This window comes from Neophocaena asiaeorientalis, unplaced genomic scaffold (assembly GCF_003031525.2).
Source record: "Neophocaena asiaeorientalis asiaeorientalis breed wild unplaced genomic scaffold, Neophocaena_asiaeorientalis_V1.1 scaffold226, whole genome shotgun sequence".
In the NCBI taxonomy this organism is placed as follows: Eukaryota; Metazoa; Chordata; class Mammalia; order Artiodactyla; family Phocoenidae; genus Neophocaena; species Neophocaena asiaeorientalis.
Genome location: NW_020173037.1, coordinates 8,536,486 through 8,556,520, shown reverse-complemented (window position 1 = coordinate 8,556,520; position 20,035 = coordinate 8,536,486). Strand labels below are relative to the sequence as shown.

Genomic DNA, 20,035 nt, shown 5'->3' with positions numbered 1-20,035 from the left:
AGAGCCGTGAAAAGTGGCCAGAGAGGCCTGACTTTTGGCTTGGGTCCCATGATTACCAAGATGAGAAGAAGGGAAGGAATTTACTAGCCAGAAAAGGTTCCTAAATTTGATACGAACGTTATAATGAACATTATCTTAATGCTAGAATTGGAGCAGGTCTCAGATGTTATCAGGGTCGATGCAGAACTTCCCTCTTCGTGGCACACTAAGTGTCCCATAGCCTGGGGGAAGATTTCTTTCCACTATTGCTTGCTGAGCTGTGGTCCAGGTGTGGGTGAGGTCCTAAGGATGGTTTACAAAGCTCTTTATCATCCATCTGCATCTCCTACTGTTTCTCCCACTGTTTCTCCCTGGCACGACTAAATGTCCAACAAGGTTTCCCTTTCCACTACCAAGCTCCAGACGGGCACCACGCATGTGGCCTCTTCACCTCTCCCTGGGGAACTCTTCATCAAATTCAGGCATCAGCTAAAAAGTCCACTGCTCTGTGAAGTCTTACTCACCTGCCCCTCTTCTCCCCAAGCTTCACCAAATTCCTCCTTCAAGTCTTCAACCAAACTGAAGGTGACCTGGAGGGGCAGAATTGGACCGAATTAGACAGACATGGTGTGCCCTGAGACCCCTAAAAACATGACTAATGTTCATGTCTAATGTAAGAAGCATTAGCAAAGTTTGACTGTAAATCAACACGTAAACATATGTATCTGGGAGACGAGAGCCAGTGACGTGTTGTAAAACCTCCGGAGCCCAGTTGCCTGTGCTCAAATCTTGCGCAAGCAGCTCCACAGCCTTGAGAAACTTACATTACTTCTCTTCCCTTCTCTGTAACATGAGGACCATGATAAAGGTTTTTAACAGAGAAGTGCTATGAGATTTAAATGAGCGAAGTAATATAAAGCTGTTGGAACTGCTCCAGACCCACGGTGAATACGCAGTAAGAGGTAGGTATTATTTCGATCAGTACAATTTTTAAAATTCTCTTGACTTTAATTGAGAACTAATGTTGGATTTGGTTACATAATGTATTTTGTTTTTCCTTTGCTTTGTTCATTATTTGATATTTCTGTTTTTCTCTTTCTTTTGGAAGAATTCAAGCAATAAAAAGTAAATTAAAGAAAATCATTAGGAAACACTTTAATTTTTCCTGAGCTTAATATAGCTCATGCATCTTTTCAAATTATGATTTTTTTTATGCTTAAGAACACAAACACACACATCATAATCATTTAGAAGTAATTTTAAAGGGTTATTTAGGTGCTTATTTCATATTCTACCCATAATCTTTGAAAGAGATTGCACTAAAGTATTTTTAAATGGGTAAAGCAAGTAAGAATATGTTTAGACAGCATGAAACTCTACTTCTTTTTCTTACCAGTTCTTGCTCTTACAAGTCTGTATGTTTTGTTTTGTTTTGTTTTTTGCGGTACGCGGGCCTCTCACCGCTGTGGCCTCTCCCGTTGCGGAGCACAGGCTCCGGACGCGCAGGCTCAGCGGCCATGGCTCACGAGCCCAGCCGCTCCGCGGCATGTGGGATCTTCCCGGACCGGGGCACGAACCCGTCTCCCCTGTATCGGCAGGCGGACTCTCAACCACGGCGCCACCAGGGAAGCCCCTGTATGTTCTTTTATACAGGGCTTTCTTCCTCGTACTTCTTATTAGAAACACATGAGAATGTAAATAACGGTAGCTCTTCAGCTGAAACTGCAAAGTGAAATGTATTCTGTGCTTTAGTGGAGTTTACTCCACTCTTAACATAAAATAGCAAGTGGAAGATTTCAAGACTTGAGGTCTATTTATTAACAGGCTGCTTAGGACAGCACTTGTACTGTCCTTTCCTGGAAATCTTACTAACTCAACAGTAGTCAATCCATCATAGCTTCACAAAGGAGGCGGTGAAAAGCATGCCTGTCTGCTGCACTTGAAACTGAAATTAGCCTGATTGGATCGCACAGGCAGTCCTCTGTAGTCAGCCCTGGTTGACTTCAAAGGATTCATATGCATGGGAGAAAAAAAATGCAAAGCTACAAAGCGTTGAGAATGTGGAGCAAATAATGTCATTTTTTACTTAAGGCTTAAAATAACAAGTAAAACAAAACCAAGAAAACCCAAAACCCTGCTGTTTCCAAACAATTTTAAAACTATATGTGATTAGCCTATTTACTTGTCATTTAATAGCTACAGGTGGCTCTGAACATTACTACTGAAGTTTAAGCAATTATCTTTATGTACCTTTTGAAATGCATCTTGCTTCGGTAAGTGAAGAAAATGGATGCTATTCCTGAAATCCTGCAATGTTTGTTTACCATTTACAGTGGGCGTGGCAAATATCAGTGTGTGTAGGGCCAGGCAGGAGTTGTGGTAATGGAAGCAGCGTGGATGGAAAATGTGATGAACTTGTTTAAAGGGGAAGCCATGACTCGGCATCAGCGAACTGCTATCTTGCAGGGAGAAGAAACAGCATTGCCCGCTCTAACGACTGTCAAGTTTTTCCACAATTGCAGTTAATTAAGAAATTAAAACACTGTGTGGGCTAACAAATGAGTCATATTTATTATATTTCACAGAAAAATCAGTTGTGAGGGTGTGTGGAGCAAAAGATGAAAAGGTAGCGTTGCTTGAAAATTAGTCACTATAAGAAATCTCTGTTTCTTCTAAGTTGCAGGGGTGAAAACGTTGCCTGAAGGTCAGCGGCAGATACTTCAAACATTCAGATGTCCAAGTTCAGCTTCTTAAGCAGGAGCCTAGGAGGTTGCGTTTCTGGGGCTGGGCCATTACTGCTGTTTTTGAAGCTGCCACCATGAGGACTCACACGTCAGCTGCTACAGGTGTAGCTAATATTGTCATTACTTCCTGAATTATTCCCATTCCCTCCCTGTAGCCTCCATCATGGGGATCCCTCAGTGCTGCTACCGCTGCTGAAATCAGTGTTGTCACGACTTCCAGATCTGTTGCCACTGCAGCATTAATATCACTGCAGCTACCACTGAGGGCAGCTTTAGAGGAAGCAGGTAGAGAGTAACTTCTCCCCTCATCCATCAGTATGACTTTCTGTCAGGTCCACCCATTGGCAGATGACATAGAAATGATATGCCAATTTCTTTAAGGGTACATGTGCAAAATTCTCCTGAAAATATTAGAAAACTAGGTTGACCATACATATAAAAAATCCATCAGTAATACAGAATAATGGCATTGGTTTTATCTAGTAATGCAGGAATGCTTGAACAATAGAAATTCTTTTAATGTCATTTGTCACATTAACAGATCGAAGGCGGAAAACCATAGGATTGTCTCAGAAGATGTGAGAAAAAAACATGATGATAAAATCCAATACCCATTTGTATTACAAGCTTTTTACCAACCTAGGAATAGAAGACAACTTTCTTAACCTGATGTGTTTACCTATAACAAAACCATCAACATTATCATATTTAATGTTGAAACAATCAATATTTTCTATAAACACTAAGAAAAGGAAAGAGATGTCTGCTGACAGTCCTTATATTTATTATTGTTCTAGAGTTCCTGGCCAGTACAGTCAGACAGGATGAAGAAATGTTATATAATCAGGAACAGAAAAAGACATAAATTGTCATTGTTTGGAGACGTTTAAATTACCCATATAAAAACCCAAGAAAATCTGTAGTTAACACTATTCAAATCAACAAGGTTTTCAGGTATAAAGTCAAGGTAAAAAAAAATCACTGAAATTGTTATAAAACAGCAGCAACTAATTAGAAAATATTATTTTTTAAATATACCATTTATATTAAACATTAATGTACCTAAGAATTAATCCAGAGAACACATGGAAGACCTTTCACTTAATTTTATCGAGTGACATAAATACCTATATATACCTAAAAACAAACAAACAAAAAAACATGAGTATACCACGTTCATGGTTGGGAAGGCATAGAATCATAAAGATGGCAATCTATAAATTTATAGTTATTCCAATAAATACTCCACTAGTATTTTTCTTAGAACTTTATCTTAAAAGTCATATTGAAAAATCAATGGAAAGAACAAGCCAAGATTATGTATAATATTCTATCAAATATTAAAACTTAATAAAGTTATAATTAAAATAGCTTTCTTTGGCTTAACGATACACTAATAAACCAATGGGGAAAACTGCGTAGCATCGAAAAATAGATCAATGGATATACTGAATATTTTGGACTAGTAATGAAAGTTGAGGTATGACAAATCAGTGGAAAAATCATACTATTTAATAAATGATGCTGGAATAATTGACTATCCACATATAAATAAAATCTGCATTTTGTATCATATTATGAAAATCTACTTGGGTTAAAGACTTAAATAAGAAAAGCACATCTTTAAAATATTTAAAAGTATATATAGAAAATTAACGACTTTGGTGTAAGAAAGGTTTTATTAAACAAATACCAGAATATAGGAAGAGCCAAAGGAAAGACTGATAAATTAGAGTATATGAAAATTTTAAATTCTAGGCATCCTAAATAAAGGTTAAATACCAGCCAGAAAACTGAATTAGGTATTTACAAAACATGTAACTGCAGAATATAATATCCACTGTATATCAAGGATCCCTACAAATCAATGAGGTAAGATTTCAATAGAAAAAAATGGTTAAAGATTCTGACACAATATTCACAAAAGATGATAAAAAGGAATAGTGGGTTGTTATGGAAATATAATTTAAAACAGCAAGGTACAATTTAACAACTATAAGGCCGATCGTTGCCAGTTTGAAAATATAAAACCGTGGCAGGAACTCATATACTGATAAGAGGAATTTAAATCTGTCACTTTGGAAAGTAATTTGACAATATATGGTAACATTGAAAAAAAGTATATATATTATATATTGTTATATATATATATTTGTGTGTGTGTGTGTGTGTGTGTTTTTTTTTTGTCTGTATATATATATATATATATATATATATATATATATATTTACAAACAGAAATTCCACCAGGTAAATCTTCTTCCTAGAGAAATCTCCCTAGAGAAATCCATACACATGTACAAGTACTTGAGTACTGACCAAAATCCACAATGCTAGCCCTATCCCAGGACCCCCTTTTCAAACAAAGCTGTTAGGTAGATGGTTAGAAAAGTGACACTTTGTATGGCCCCTGGGACATGCTGGCATCAGTACAGCACTGTATGTCACGAATGACCATAACCCACCTTAGAAAGATTGTAAACACTGAGAGGCTGGAATGCTCCCTTCCCTAAAACTGATCACTATAAATACTTGTTAACTAAACAAAGGAATGTCGTTTCTATTATCATCATATAAATAAAGGAAAGTTATTTCTATCATCAAGTCGCAAATACTTTAACAGAGGGGAGAAAAGACCATTTTTAAAACAATCTCAAATTTTCCTCCAGATTCATCTTGCATTTTGTATGTCTAACTGCTGTATAACACCAGCTTGTTTTATTCACCGTTGGTACCATAACCCATTTAGAAATACGAAATGTCTTTATGACCACATGAGTAATTAACCAAATAAAAGGCAATATATGAGCCAATTATTCCAGGGCATAACCTTATCCTTGGAAGGAAATTTGATAATAAAAGGGTTTGAATTACTTTTTTTTTTCTATTTTAAGAGTATCAAACTGATTCCCAAATAAAATCTAATGCACTAAGATAATATGGTTCCATAAAAGCAACAGCAGCCTTATACCCTTTCTAATGAAGAAAATTAATTTCCTAGCCTATTTGAAATGTCAGAATTCACACTTAAGATTTCCATGAACTAAAATAAATAAACTAATAAGAAACAGTTAAGGGAAAAAACTGAAATAGTAGTGCTATCAAATGGGTTATATGATAACGATTTCCATTTAATAAAGATTTTTGTATATTTTCCTAAATATAAAGTCTTCAAGGAAAACAGAATGTTCTGTTAACACAGGAGAAACACTCAAATGGAATAAATGATTTTCCTTTCCTCTTTTGAATAAAATAAATGTCAATTACTTGGCCCATGACACACCAAGTTAGATTGACAGAAAAAAAGAATGTGGTTGAATAGCTTCTCATTTGGTGCACTGTTTATGTATTTGGTCTTGATGATAACGCGCTGAAACACAATCAATCACTGATTTTAATTTCCTTTATTGTGTTACAGACAGATGAGAAGGCAAGAGAATTGAATGAAGGAGTTGTTTAGCCAGGCTGTGCACCGTCTCTAGATCCGGATGGCACACATATCCTGCGTTCTTTGCAACCTGACTAAGCATGGCTAAGAACCTCCTCACGCAGTCCGTGCAGCTCACAAAGCACTTCCCTAAGAGACGGAGTTCAAAAAAGACTCACCACCTTCCTCTTTTTGTATGTGAGGGGATCATAAAACAAAGAACCTAATTTTCGTGAATCACAGAATAAAGACGTCTTATATTCTGTATGTATTATATGTTCTGAAAACAACAAGATTAGTAATAGTTGCCTTTGACACTACCAGGCACTCAATAATCAAGCGTGTAAAATAGCTAGTGGGAAGCAACCACATAGCACAGGGAGAGCAGCTCGGTGCTTTGTGACCACCTAGAGGGGTGGGATAGGGAGGGTGGGAGGGAGACGCAAGAGGGAGGAGATATGGGGATATATGTATACGTATAGCTGATTCACTTTGTTATAAAGCAGAAACTAACACACCATTGTAAAGCAATTATACTCTAATAAAGATGTAAAAAAAAAAGAGTGTATTTACTAATACTTTTCATTATAATATGTTGGCAATTCCTGGTTCTTTCTACCTCTTTCTCTTTTTAACCGGACAGACATTAATAAGAATTTATAATATAAAGTGAATGAAATTATTGTGTAGAGATGAGGATAATAATTTTTTCTTCATTAAGTTGAATATTTTCTATAGGAGTAGAGTCAAACCTAAAGAAATGGCCTATAATTAAAGACTTGAAATGTCTTAAGCTTTACGTCCAACAAGAATACAATTGACCCTTGAACAACATGAGGGTTAGGGACCCCGCGACCCTCCACAGAGTCAAAAATCCGAGTATAACTTATAATCAGCCGTCCACATCCTGAGGCTCCTCCTATCTCGAGGTTCCTCTATATCCTGGAATCCACATCTGTGGATTCAAACAACACGGGATCTTGTACTGCTGTAGTATTTACTACTGAAAAGTATCGCATGTTACTGGATCCATGCAGTTCAAACCCACGTTGTTCACAGGTCAACTGTACAGGATTTTTTAAGCCTTTTATTCAGCACTCAGGTTTACCACCCAAGCACCATCCGTTCTGAAATCCTTTAGTTTGAGAAATTGTTTCTTCAAGAAACTTCTTCAAAATGCTTGACTTTTCCTGGAAAGCCATACATATAGCCTCTTATCTTGGACATCTGTCAATATACATCATTACAATTGGTTAAAAAAAGTAACATATTTGGTGACTAGATAAGCATCCCTTCTTCCAGACAATCTTCTGTGATGCTCAAGGGGATGCAAACCCTCCCTTCTTGTCTCCCCTCCCCCAAGTTCTCCACCTCTCATGGGGCACCAAATACACAAAAGGCATTTATTTGTTTCTCTGTAACTTGTCCAGTTGACTGTGTGCTCCTTGAGAAACAGAGTCACAACTTCTCCATCCCTGTATTTCCCAGGGCCAAGGACAGTGCCTGGTATCTGAGTTTAATAAAGTGAAAAGGATAGTTGAAGAATCTTTCTATTAAAATAAAATCCACTTCTATGTCCCTTGCCACTGAATCTCTGGATATTTCTGAATAGCCGAGAGCACATTTAAAACATTCCATACTGTTCTGTGTTTTATTTTGTTTTTTCATGTAATGGCCAGTCAGGTGCAGCCACAAGAGGAAACACAGGAGAGATTTGGGAAAACAAGGTTTATTATACTCACAGGTCCCAGCACACGACGCAGGCCCACGTGGGGAAGCCTCGGGTGATGAGTAGGCAGAAAGCAGGAGTGAGGGGAAAGCCTGGGCTAGACCTTTCCGGGGGCTTCCTGGCAAAGGCAAGGCAGGTTAAGGTGAACAGTTAAGGACTGGCTAGTGTGAATACATTCAGCAGAGCCTAGCTATGGGATGGTCCCGAGTTGCCTGGTACCTGGCCCTGGGATAACTGAGGCAGGGACTCATTGCCTCTTGGGGTGCAGGGGCCCACAGAGGAGGGCAGGCTCTGAGTCGAACAAACTTCCTGCAGCTCATACTTCAAGGACAAATGGTGGGAAAACAAACAGCCAAGTCCAAGGTCGCAGGTACCTTCTCCACCCTCGCATGGACCCTGAATACCAGGATTAGAATGGGACTGAAACCTATTGCAATCAATAATAATAATCATAAAAGGTGCGTCCCTATAACTCCATGGATCTACTTTCCATAAATTTTCACTTAATGGAATTGAACTGAAAGTGCTTCCAAGGCATTTACAGCATTCTTATTGTCATGTGGGGACACAGTGCAAGAAGCCCCCTTAAATATCAGACCTCAAGGTCAGGGAGAGGAGAAAGACCGCCTTTGTGTTTCCTCCAGTCCTGAAACATGGCAGTGTGCTAAGTGGCCACACTGATGGAAGACAAGAAACAAAAATATAAAACAGCAGACATTGTGGCCAGGAAAAGCAGACAGAACATTCAATAGAACAAATAACAAATGTATCTAAAGGAAAAAAAGTTCTTTCCACTTGCTATAAATAAATAGAATAAAGTAGCCAGGAAAAGAAAAGTGTACACACAGTGGAAGACACTCTATAATGTGTAACATTATTCATGTATTTTCATCAGTGATACACTTCTCTTTGACTCCGTATGTCAGACAATTGTTACCCAATTAAAAATAAGAGAGTATATAAAAAGAAAGGTGAAAACAAATATTAGAAGAATGATCACACTGCTTTGGTGGAAGTAGAAGGGCCCCAATGATTGCTTTAAATCACCGTCTCAGACCTTATGAGAGATTAAGCCTTGAAGCTCCCATTTCCTTTTCTACCTCATAAACTGATTTGAGGAATAATGAACTACTGTTTGTGAAGCACTTCTATCTTCAAATAATGACTGTAATAAGAAGGCAGATGAGGGTCGAAGGAGGAAATATTCTTTTCAGAGTGGAACAGGTTTTATCCAGTGACATCATCTCTGAGACTTTGGCTGCTTAGGCTGGGATGCTATTCTGATACCTGGACCCCATCTCTTGAGAAGCAGCGAAGAGTTGTCCACCGTAACTGTCAGACACTGTGTACTTGATCTCTCTATCAGATCAAAGCCACCACTCAGGTCTCCTCTGGGAGACAAAGTCAAGGGTCATTTGTGCAGCCTCACACCAAAAATTGAACATGAGGTAACTCCATCACTCCACCTGGAAGAAGAAAACGCATGGGATTTAATTTGTAGCCATGGGATAGGATGTTGAAGAAATAACACCTATCTGGCTCCTTGGTTATCAGAAAGAAAAAACAGACAAAGTGCAACTCACTGATACAGGAGTGTCAGAGGTCTCAAAACCGCCAGGGTGTTTATATTTTCTTCAATGCTCTTAACGTTAAATTAGAAAAGATACTAAAGAGCATTGGAACTGATTGATAGAGTATAGAAAGTGATATCAACAAAACTGCTCAGAAATAGAAGGAAGTCTTAGCTTTAAACGTCAAGTCCAAATTGATCTGTAGACAGAGAAAGACTCCCTCCTGGAAAAAAAAATTGCAGCCAATGCTCATCAACAGAGACAAAAGATGAGCCTGGCAAAGTCATCACAGTGCCAGTGAGGCTGATAAACCACAGGCCAGAGACTGTTAAAAGCGCGGTCTGAGGCTCTCTACTCAACCTGCCAACTGCAGCTAACGTGAACATCTCTTAACAAGAAATGTGCAGGGGGTGGAAAAATGAAGGAGTGATTCACTGAATGAGACAGAAAGCTCCAGATCATTAAAGGCATTGCCTGAAACACCTGGAGCTGGTTATATGCCAAAGCCCAATGATGCAGCAAAAAACTCTGCAATCAACTGCTCAGAAGAGATCAACATTCAGCAGACCTAAAACTTAGCTAACTATTTATTTAAAATCCTACACATCTGGGGCAGGGCGAGAGTGACTGGGCTGAGGCAAATGTCATTCATGAGAGAGATAATGAGCGCTGAACAGATCAACCATCTCTTCCTGCCACACACGAAACGCCCTTGCAGATGAAGCCTCGTTCAGAGGATTTGGCATTTTGCAGGGGATCTAGATGTGTTGGCTTAACACGCTTAGCTCTGACTGAGTCCAAGTCTGCTGGTCTGGACAAATTTACTCCAAGCTCGAGAGAATCTGGGCCAGAAATCATATACGCCCGAAGATCCAACACAGGACAGTGCCGCTTGAGGAGAAAAACGTTTGTGAGAACCGTGGAGATGCTTCGCTAATACCTCTCATCAAGAGAACTTTCTGTGGAAGACTCACAGCCCCCAGCTGCTGCTTCCGAGTGCTCTCAGGTGCCCATGCTGAGGCCCCGCTTCCCCCTGCTGCCTCCCATCAATGACTGAGGATGGCGGGGCAGCTTGGGCTGAGTCTACATGTGCCAGACGTGGGGCTCCTCGCACAAGCCACCCTGGCTTGGGGACTTCCTGTCAGCTTGGTGAGCCCATCCCAGAACCACACAGTGGTCTGAGGCTCCTTTTTCTCAGTCCTTCCATTCCCCTCTGCTGTCACAGGAGCCACCACCCCTGCAGGACAGTCTAAGTCTAAAGACTCCTTTCTCCTACTCCTATCCCCTCCCTCTTTATCCTTCAGGGCACTTCCTCAGTAAATTGCCTGTGTGTCTAACCCTGCCTGGTCTGCATAGATTCCACTCATGGTAGAGACGAGAGTGATTTATCAAGATGTTTGTTTAGCATTAGAAAAGCACAGCATGGATTTCGTACAAGTCGTGTGAGATTTAAATGATTTTCTTTCTCAGTAGGGTTACTAGAGTGACACATGGTGGGAAGTACAGAAGACATTTGTATTTTCACAAGGCATCTGGCGATGGCTCACTTATGACTACATTTGGTCTATGAACGCCGTGCTATGACTGACCTCGACTGCACTCGTCCAGGACACTTCAGAGGGAAGGCCAGAGGGAAGGCTGTAAAAGGGGAGAGGTGCACTCAGGGAAGATGGAGAAGACCAGGCAAAGACCCAGCAGGCTAACAGCTGCCATGCACTGGGATACTTCCAGAACATTTACAGTGCATTTATACACATTTACAGTGTATAAAACAAAATGCATACTATGTATACAAACACATAAAACCCAAATGTCATCCTTTTGATGAGCCCACGAAAGAGATGATTTCCTCTTGTTAAGGATGAAGAGCACGGGAAGCTGGTTTAACTTGACAAAGAATGCACCATTGGTTAAGAAACAGGAATTAAACCTGGACTGTCACCCTCAAGCCCTGTGCTAACCACAACCCCTGCCTCCTGTCTCTGGGGAAGGATTTCAAGTTCAGTGTGGCCAGACTTTGATATGCACTGTGATAAACACTATGGTGGGAGAGAAGGGTCCCCTCTAAACAATGCAAAGTCACAGTTTGCAAAGAAAAAAACAAAAAACCTTCCAGGCCTTTTTTAACATGAAACGAGCATCGTCTGCAGGGCAGTAGGTGAAAGCGCAGGAGAGTGTGCTCTGGGTCTCTGGCTGCTCTCCAGGTACACATACAGATGCCTCTTTGATGGGGTGGAATCTGGGCAGAGTGGCCAACAGGACAAGGTTGGGCTTGGGGAGGGTGTGGGTTAGGTCAGGCGATGAGATTACTCCTTCGGAATGCCACATCGCAGCACACGTGTCACATGTTCCCTTCCCAGCAACTTGGCCCACTCCTGAATTGACTTTTAATTGTGGTGGACAGTTCCACTGAGGCTCAGCCTGCTTCTGTGCTGCCAGCACCCCGAAGAATCCAACACCTGCGTCTTTTGCCATTTATCTTGTGAGATCTTATCCGACTTAGCAGGCTCTCGTTTCAGCCTATGCTTGTACGCAGCCTAGAGATACAGAAAGTTAGCAGCTCCATTAGGGAAAGGGAGCCATTGGCTAATTCTGGGAGCATTCTCTCTGCTCTGAGCAGTCATGGCACAATTGAGCTACTGTTGATTACAGGAGCATCCTGGATAATGCATGCTTATATTGGCTTTTCACCTCTCCTTGTCTCAATAACCCTGCTTCCTCATTCCCCTATGATCACCTCTCAAAACATAGAGGTGCTCTAATCCTTGCCACAGGCTGTCCTGTCAGGGGAACTTAAGCCAAGACAGTTGGTATAAGAAGTGATTCTAGAAAGAACTCAGAATGAGATCCTGGAGCCGGATCTGTCACAGACCATCAGCCCACTTCTGACGATTAGAGGAGGGGGCAATCATCCCTGGCGTGTTTAGCAGCACAGTTACTGAGCCATCTGTGAGGTGACTGGGATGACGGAGAGGAGAGAAAGGTAAGCCAGCAATGGGTCCTCCAGTCGCTCTAGCAAAGGAACAGCACGGGGCAATGGTAAATATGGTGGTGATGGAGTGGGCTGGCTCTCCCTACCTGCCCGAGAAGGCTTGAGCAAAAAAGAGAATCGGGCTCAGCTTAGTCAGCTATCAACCCAGTGCAGGCAGCTGGCGACAGCCAAAAGGTCTCATGGCAACACTTAGATACCTCCTCCAGACATATAGTAAAATGTGCTAAACATGCAGCCCAGAATTAGCTTAAAAGGGTGAGAACTCAATGGAAACTGAATGTATCATCTGAAGAGGTATCCTCTGCTAAAATAAGGGCCTCATTGGAAATAACGGCATCTTGAGGCCTGGGTTGGGGACTGTTCTATGTCTGCATCAAACCAAGGTACAAGTGGAATTGCCTCACCCCCCATCACCTCCAGCAACACTCCTGCAGGATGTGTGCTGTACAAGTCGTATATCCCACAGAATTAGCAGTCCAGGGGAAAAAGAAACAGAAAACATTCCACCAACGGACAGTAAGGGACAGTTTACCCTGAAACTTATTGGGCATTTTAGACTCCTAGTTTCAGCACAGGAAGGCTTGTAGTTTTTAGCGTAATCCACTCTGCCATCAGGAGCTAAAGGGGGAATATGGCTGCGACCTGGGGACCCCCGGGGGTTCTCTGGCACTTCTATGCCTGATGCTTACTGAACAGACAATTGTAACAAACCCTGCCACAAAAGGCAAGGCAATCAAGAATGCAGACCCCTCTGGGATGAAGGTCTGCGGCTCTGTACCAGGTGAGCAACGTAGTTCTATCAGAGTGCCGGATGCGGGTGAGGGATACCTAGAAGGCATGGATGCAGAGGGAAATGATAGATTCCAACTGTCGTCTGGATACCACTTGCAGCAGGGAGGACCGTAGCTTGTTCTACTAAACCTGCCTGTATAAAACTTTTTGATAGAAATGGTAGCCAGTCCCCACCTTGAAAATGTGGTGGCAGAGCGGACTTAGTGAGGGACATGACACAATCTGAAGAGTGCAGCAGGCTGGACTGTAACACATGCCACGTGGCTCATCTCAGTTTTAGCCTCGCCTGCAGTGTGGCACCTGAGCTCTGACTCACCTGGCTGTACCTCAGATACGCACAGCCTGGATCAGTGCATCATATTCCAGGGCTTTCTGAGATGCCAACAGAGCTCTCCTGACCAGCCACAGGCACAGCCTGAAGCCAGTACCCTTGGCGGTGACCTTAAACCAATGGGTGATGAGTGTCAGTGGATAAGGACTGCAGCCTCCCGACTTTCGCAAGGACATTTCTGAAAATGTTCTGTTCATTTCCCAGAGGTTCTGAACGAATCGCCCAATCGCCTTTAGCAGTGGCAACAATAAGGCACGCTTATATTGGCTTTCCTCCTTCTGTGTCTTTCTGTCTCCCTCCCTTCCTTTCCTCTGCTTCTTGAGTTCATCTGTCAGACAAATTACCTGTCCTAAAACCCCCTTTCAAGCTCTACTTTTAGAGGAAACCAAACTAAAACACACAAACTGTCTCCAAAATCGTCACGTTTTCTGCTTTATGACAAATGTGTTCACTCCGGCTGGAGGTGTAGCTGCACTGAATATTGGACAAGGAGTATTTATTATTTAGAGCCCAACAGCAGTATGAGTCTGGGGTATGTGCCAGATTTCAGATTTCTACTGCTTTGCAGAATCTTCACCTTAAAACTTGGAGATGCTGAAAACTCACAGTCCAGCCAGATGAGTTATTGCTACTGGAAGTTTTAAGTTGCTCAGATAACATATTTTTAGAGAAAATCTACCGCAGAGCAAAATTGGAAGCATTGGAGGGAATATACGTTACAAGCCCATCAGTTTTCACCTTTCAGATTCCCTTATGCACCCAGTTCAAGCTATCATTGATATTGCTTTGGGTCATTCCAAGTCGTCCCCAGCGAGCAGTCAGCTACTAGCTCCAACCACTCTCTAAGAAACATGTAGTTCAAGCATAGTCTAAGAGCTTAGATCAATGAGTCATGAAGAAGCTAAACGGGGTGGCTCACCTTCAAGCTCCCAGACCCCGAGTGCAACACTGAGCAACGCTGATGCATACTCTCCAAGGCACAGCAGTTAAAATAATACTTAGCATTTAGTGGCTTCCAGTCACAAATTATTTACTGAAATCTGGGATATTCCATCGCCATGCCTTTGAAATATGTGATATTACCCTCCTTATTCTAAACAGAGGAAAATAGGTTAAAAGTGACTTATTTAATAGTATAGTGGGCAAAAATGCAAAAATTGTAATTCAGTAGTTCCTAAATTCAGAATTATCTCCTTTGGTTGTATAAGCTTGAAGAATTCAAACCAGACTGATACTCCATTTTTTTTTTCTATGTGCTATTTCCTACTGTGTTCCAGAAGCAAGTGATGTCAATAGCTCTTTGAATGGGAAGCTTAGGCTTCAAGCTCTTGAGAGTGAAGGATGTTTTGTTGCACTCAACAGGCCATGGAGGTTCCGGAGAATTCAAAAACCATTGTTGAAGACAGTGAAAGAATATTTACTAATCCTTACTTATCTCAAATAGACGAAAGCGGAGGTGTGGAGTAGAAGGTGCGGATCGATACGACTTGTTGTTTGCCCACGAGTATTCCAAAACTAGGGCGCCATTCCTTTACTCTGCTGAGTTGACTAGCTTTCCATTTAGAGTGCTCATTGCAGAATGTGAGCAAAAGGAATTCATTCGTTCTATATTACAAAATTGCCTTTGCAAGATGACTAAAATTGTATGGTTGTTAGCATACGTGACACCGTCTTGGGCCCACAGAGTTCTTCCTGTCCTTACGCTGACCCTGCCCAGGACTGTACTGAATGGCAAATCACTTCTCTGTCTTCAGGGGCTTTGTAATTAATGGATATTGTTTAATAATCATTAGGACCACATGGCCTCTGTGCTCTGTTAGTCCCCAAACAATGAAGAGGACCGTAGTCCCAGTGCCCACAAGACTAGGTTCCCATTCATAAATCTTGACTTAGGAATGCACACCCTGTTTCCAAGCACGCACCCCCATACCGTAGGTTAACTCTAAAATTTATCCCAATGGCCCCTCAGCAGTGCAGCTGTGAATGCTTCTGAATGGTTGTCCACCAGATCCGATCCCACCCTATGAGTAACTTACCCTATAATAAACTGATCCACTGATTATACGCAGCTGCCCGCCTCAGTTTTCAGTCTCAAGATAACTAACTTCTCAGTTTGGTGGGTACTTTTTGTTGCCTCCATCCTCCAACAAAAATGAATACATTAATTAAATTATTTTAATTTATCTTTTCACATAATTTCTGAAATTCTGGGCATAGCTACATCCCAGGAAAAGTAACCGTTTTTTCAACGTAGATAAATCTAGTGAGAACTGAAGAGTTTAGAAGGAAAGAATTACACTAATATAAATTATCATAATGTTCACAACTAAACACTGACATCTACATGCCATTTTCTTAAAAGTCTCTGGGATGCTTATTAAAAAGGCAGATTTCTGGACCTCATCCAGGACCACCAAATCAGAGTGTTCTAGGGTAGAGTTCAGGTACGTAAACTTCCAAACAAACTCCACTCCCACCTTCCCCTGCACCACACATGACTGAGTCCTAGGAAGTTTGGAGAAGCAGAAACCTGCACACTGTACTCTGGATCTCCATGTTTGGAAAGCAGCAAGTTACATGAAGTCTGATTTATAAAAGCATACTCACGTTGGGATTTTTCTCACATACCAACAAGTCCGCACATAGGTGCCTGCTGGCTTCATTCTAACAGTGCCGTGATGCCAGGGCCAGTGTCTGCAGACCCTCTGGGCCCCTTCCTCATAACTGTCCCCCAACACCAGGAACTACTGCTCAGCTCACATTTAAACCCGTGTTGTGGTTCCTCAGAGGCTGCAGCCTAGGGCACGCACACAGTCATCTGGGGATGACAGCTATCATCAGGGTCCTCTTTGGATGTCTCTATCTCTAATAAATCTGTTAAGCTGTCTGCCTCTCATTGTATCATCTGTAGCTTTTAGGCTGCGCTAATAGCTGACTAATCGCTCTATTGTTTTCAATAACGAACTGGAGCATAAATTTCTCCAAGGTCTGATATCCTTTGCAGGGATATTTCTTGAAGTCAGTATCTGAGTTTTGTTCTGACCTCAGGAGGACTTTTTTTCTTTCTCTGGTAGTGTAGCCGGCCTTCAAGTTAGCCTGCTGTTTTCATGGAGCTACCCATCTCCTCTTAACAGCTTTCCATAAAAATCTCCATTGGTGTTGAAAGCAATCTCAGGCTTGAACACACCCACATTCAGTTCTAAGTAAAGCCAGTGTGTGGGGCGAGGCGCCTCGGAGCTCTGACCCGCCTCTCTCTCTGAGCAAACTCTCCGAGCCACTCTTCTCCAGCTGGAGGTGGGGCAGTGACCCCCTTCTTTCTGAGTGACACTCCTGATTTATGACCAGGATGCTTGGCTGGGGGTGTCTCTCTCAGCTTTGAACCCCCAGGAATGAGTGATCCAGGGGGAAGGTGATTAGGACCTGCCATGCCTACAGTAGAGGTTCTGCCCTGTAAGTGGGGGCCAGGGGAGGAAGAGCCCAAACATCTTAGGCTCACTTGGAATTTAGCCTGTGCAACATGGAGCTGGGAGATAATTAGAAATCCTGGCAGCCTATGCCTCCCAGAAAGATACCACAGCCCTGGACTAGGGGCTGTGAGGAAAGGGAGCTCTATTTTCTTACCACATCCTTCTGGGGAGTGGAGCTTCCTTCCTGCAGAGTTGAGTGGGGAGGGAGGGAGCAGGTCATGGTCAAGTGATGCCAACTCTGTTCTAACCAACATTTAGTAGACTTTTTTTATAAAAAAATATTTCTTCATTTTTTTGGTATAACCTTAGCACAGTTTCCAGAGACTTTACCTCTTTTTAAAATTAATATTTGCCAGTTATGGTTGTGTTGCTGGGGAACCAGTCTGTGGAGTTTCTTACATTACTGTTCTGGAAGTCATTTCTTTTCTTGATTTCTTTAGACCTGTTAACACATTACAGAATTGACGTCTCTAACTGTGATATTAGTTGCAAGTATTTTATCCCAGTTTGTCATTTGCCTTTTTACATCACTTGGGGGTATACACACACACACACACACACACACACACACGATGGAATATTACCCAGCCATTAAAAAGAATGAAATAATGCCATTTGCAGCAACATGGATGGACCTAGAGATTATCGTACTAACGAAGTAAATTGGAAAGAGAAAGACAAACACCATCTGATATCACTTATATGTGGAATCTAAAATACAACACAAATGAACATATTTATGAAACAGACTCACAGACATAGAGAATAGACTTGTGGTTGCCAAAGGGGAGAGGGAGTTGGCGAGGGAGGTATTGGGAGTTTAGGGTTAGCAAATGCAAACTATTACATATAGGAAGGATAAAAAACAAGTTCCTACTATAGAGCACAGGAAACTTTATTCAACTTTATTCAATAACCTGTGATAAACTGTAATGGAAAAGAATATGAAAAAGTATATAAAAAGTATATATATATATATACTTCTAGTTTAATATAACATGATCGGAAAATATTATTTACATTATTCTTTTAAAATATTTATCCTATTTTTATATGTTGGAGCCTATGTATCTTTACCCTGTTAATTTTTCATTCCAATTACTTGTCTTAGCTTGCCAATATTTTGTTCAAATCTCTTATTACTGGTGGGATACTGTTTTTTAAGTTTATTTCATATAGTTTTATAAAAGTAATTTCTAAGTTATTTTTTCATTTCTATTCATAAATGCTTTATATATTCACTGCAAAATTATGGCCTTATTTATTATAAGCTACCATTATGCAACATTTCATACAATCTGAAACTACAGAGAAGAGTATAATTAACCCTCACATACCTATCACCTAAGTTTAATACTTCTCCAGTCAAGACCAGTTTTATCTGTATTTCTAACCACCCCCTTGCTTCCCTGCATTATTTTGAAGCAAATCATAAAATGAAATTGGAAAACTTCCTTTTTCTTTCTATGCTCTCAAATAGTTTAAGTAGCATTCAGATTATCAAATCTTTCAAAGTTTGTCAAAATTCCTCCTCAGAATCATCTGGATCAGGTGCTACTTTTGTAATCTACATCTTCTATCAGTATTTCTACTTTGGTAATTGTCCTGACCTCTACTGAGGTCGATTTTAGTGAACTGCATTTTTCCTAGAAGATCATGCATTTCATCTAGTATTTCAAAGGTATTCAGACAGCTTTATAAAACATTGTTTCATGTGATTTCAAAAGCTTTCTCTATTTTATAGTTAATTCCCTTTTTAGTATCTCAATATTATAAAGTTCTGCCCTTTAAAAAGCACTACTAAGAGATTCAAAACGCAAGCTTCAGACTAGGAGAAACATTTGTAAGTAACATATATGACAAGGGAACTTTTTCCAAATATAAAATGTCAAAATAATAAGAAAACAAGCAGTCCAGTAAAGGGGGAAAAAAAAAAAGGACAGTAATTTTGGACAGGTCCACAAAGAAGATACGTGAATGGCAAATAAGCACATGAAAAGAGGCTCAACATCAATTAGTCATCAAGAATTGCAAATTTAAATCACAGTGAGATACCACTTTACAGATACTAGAATAGACAGACAAAAAAAAAAACAAAACAAAAATTAAAAACTCTGGTAAGGACTTGAAGCAAGCTAAACTCAAATATTGCTCATAAATGCAAAATGTCACAGTCACTTTGTAAAGTAAACCATCACTTACTATATGACCCAGAATCTCACTCCCAGGTGAGATTCACACAAAACCTGTACACAGGGCTTCCCTGGTGGTGCAGTGGTTGAGAGTCCACCTGCCGATGCAAGGGACACGGGTTCGTGCCCCGGTCCAGGAAGATCCCACACGCCACAGAGCGGCTGGGCCCATGAGCCACGGCCGCTGATCCTGCGTGTCCAGAGCCTGTGCTCCGCAACGGGAGAGGCCCACAACAGTGAGAGGCCCGCGTACCGCAAAAAAAAAAAAAACAAAAAACACCTGTACATAAAAGTTTATAGCCACTTATTCATAACCATCCCAAACTAGAACTACCCCTCATGTCCTTCAACAAGTGAGTGGATTTTATAAAAGGTAGTACATTAATACAATAAAATACTTCTCAGCAATTCAAAACAAATGAACTATTGAGACACACAACAACATGGATGAATCCCAAAAAGACTTTGGTAAGCAAAAGAAGCCAGACTTAAAAGGTTATATACTATACGATTCCATTTGTATGATACTCTGGGAGAGATAAAACTATAAGAAAGGAGAGTGTTTCATTGGTGGCCAGGTTAGGAGACTGGAGAAGGGTTGACTGCATAGAGCTGAGTGAGGGTTCCTGGGGGGGGGGGCGGTGATGGAATGGCTTGTATCTTGATTGTGATAGGAGTTGCACAAGTCTATGTAAGCACTTGTCAAGACTCATAACACCACACACCAAAAAGTGTATTCATTGTATGTAAATATAAAAAATAAAAATAAAGTGGGTAGGAAGCAGGAAGGAGTAAAGGTAAAAACAAGCACA

At 41.0% G+C, this 20,035-nt stretch overlaps 1 long non-coding RNA gene across 2 annotated transcripts; it reads left to right on the top strand.

Moving 5' to 3' along the window:
* Window positions 1–807: 807 nt before the first annotated feature.
* LOC112398187 (uncharacterized) lies at window positions 808–6,554 on the top strand. 2 transcript variants are annotated; one of them, XR_003002950.1, is made up of 3 exons: window positions 808–941; window positions 2,657–2,825; window positions 6,141–6,554. It is a non-coding gene; the product is annotated as an uncharacterized LOC112398187 (long non-coding RNA). The 2 variants fall into 2 exon arrangements; XR_003002949.1 differs by having other exon boundaries at window positions 813–941; window positions 2,663–2,825.
* Window positions 6,555–20,035: the final 13,481 nt, after the last annotated feature.